We start from the raw sequence: 1,853 nt of genomic DNA on the forward strand, positions 1-1,853 counted from the left end.
CGACCACTCCAGAAAAACGTGTATCCACCACTATGCTCGGTCAGTTGACCCTTATCTGCTAAGCACATTTCGCTGAGAGCCGCTATGAGATAAATATTAACCATAGGATTTCTGGAGTGTCGCTTCAGTGTGTTTCCCACATCCACCACTTTTCTCACAGATCACAATTTCTATCTCGCTGTAATAACCTTCCCTAATACCTGGGAGTGGACAGAGGTCTGCGGCCCCCGCAGATAACGAGACTATTACACCACATTCTGGAGGAAACTAAAAGCACAGCGCTCATACAGCTGTAGTCGTGGCCGAGTGGTTATGGCGATGGACTCGAAATCCATTGGGTGCTCCCTGCGCAGGTTCAAATCCTGCCAACTACATTTTTTATTTTAAAAAAACCCTAAATGAATCTAAAATGGGAGGTTGTTGTTCACAGGTGGCTGAAGTAAGAGGAATACATGGCTGACAGATCAGTTGTACAAATCATTTTCCGTATGAATGTGTGATTATAGAAGTAACTGTGGCACCCCAGGGGTCCGGTTGCCACAGTGGCATTGCCTCTCTCACAAAGGGTGATGCCATTCCTGGAAACAAGCAGGGGTCCCCTAATCAGGTTTTGCTAGCATGCAACACTTTCCTGGCTCCAGATCAGCAAGGGGAGCTCCTCTCCTTAGCAACTGGAATCTGGGGGCAGGGTTAGTTAGAGTTAGTGAGAGGAGTTGAAGACCGGACAGCGAAGAGGAAAGACTTGGGGAGTGGAGCTGCACGGCAGCTCACCCCAGAGAGGAGCGTAGAAGAACCGGACACTGGAGTCCGAGGTTGTGGGGCACTGAAGGCCCAGCAGCAGAAACCTGAGGGCAGAAGACTGCAGGTCTCCTGGCCCCACCAGACGCCCGGCGCCTCAGCAGCACGATAGGGCCCAGCACCGCCACGTGGGAGCGACACTCCAGGAAGGCCCAAGCTGCCGGCCATACGGGTGAGCACAAAGACGTTTTACTCAGGGACGAGGCCCACAGCACAGCTATAAGCAGCAGGGCCAAAGAGATTAGCGCAGAGGGAAGGCCTACAACTTCACCTGGTGAGGTGAATTCCCAACTTGCTTCCAGGCCGCCCGGACCTCTACTACCAGCTAGTACCCGTGCCCCGGTCTGCTTAACAAACCGCAAGTAAAGATAAGAGGAAACCGCCATTAAGTTGTGGACTGGTTATTATCTGCGCTATCCCCTGCATTTCACTGCACAGCAACATCTATAACATCACCATTTCCTGCCCTGGAGCTAAGCTCTGCCTGTGGAAAGCTGTCCCAACTTTGCTGCGTCACCATCAGCTCCAGAGGATCTGTAGTGCAGCGGCGGCTTCATATAGCATCACGAACATTAAACTATAAAAACTATAATCCCCTTTTTATTGACCGCCCTGGGTCATGGACCGGGTCACCTCCACTGTGACATCCCCCAGCACCGACCAACTCGGCTACCGAGTACCCCACGACCCAGGGGGCGCGTCAACTTGGCGTCACGAACAGGATTCACGTAGCATAACCGGGTCCTGTGTGCCAAAGACTTTACTGAACGGTGTGATCACGTCATTTGCCGTCCACCGAGTGGAAGCAAGAGGCCCCGATCCGGAACCCCTGGGTAAGCGATCCCTCCCACCTGCAGAGCAGCATACTGGTACGTCAGCAGAAACCCAGGACCTGGCTGAGGTTTACTAGGGGGGAGGAAGATGCCCAACCTGGGAGAGTAATGCCGCTATCAATGCCGTATATACCAGGGGCGGCGTGGTTGCCCCAGTACTCAGGGGAGTCGCACACCCTGACCGACTTTGAGGAGAGGCTTTTCAGTTTGTTTAAAGTGTAC

The 1,853-nt window shown here is 53.0% G+C and overlaps 1 non-coding gene across 1 annotated transcript; it reads left to right on the forward strand.

Annotated features, from left to right (window-relative positions):
• Positions 1–292: 292 nt before the first annotated feature.
• On the forward strand, positions 293–374 carry TRNAS-CGA (transfer RNA serine (anticodon CGA)). Its single transcript has one exon. It is a non-coding gene; the product is annotated as a tRNA-Ser (tRNA).
• The last annotated feature ends 1,479 nt before the right edge of the window (positions 375–1,853 follow it).

Source organism: Phyllobates terribilis, unplaced genomic scaffold (assembly GCF_046119375.1).
Source record: "Phyllobates terribilis strain yellow unplaced genomic scaffold, ASM4611937v1 Scaffold_3__8_contigs__length_932513732, whole genome shotgun sequence".
NCBI classification, from domain to species: Eukaryota; Metazoa; Chordata; class Amphibia; order Anura; family Dendrobatidae; genus Phyllobates; species Phyllobates terribilis.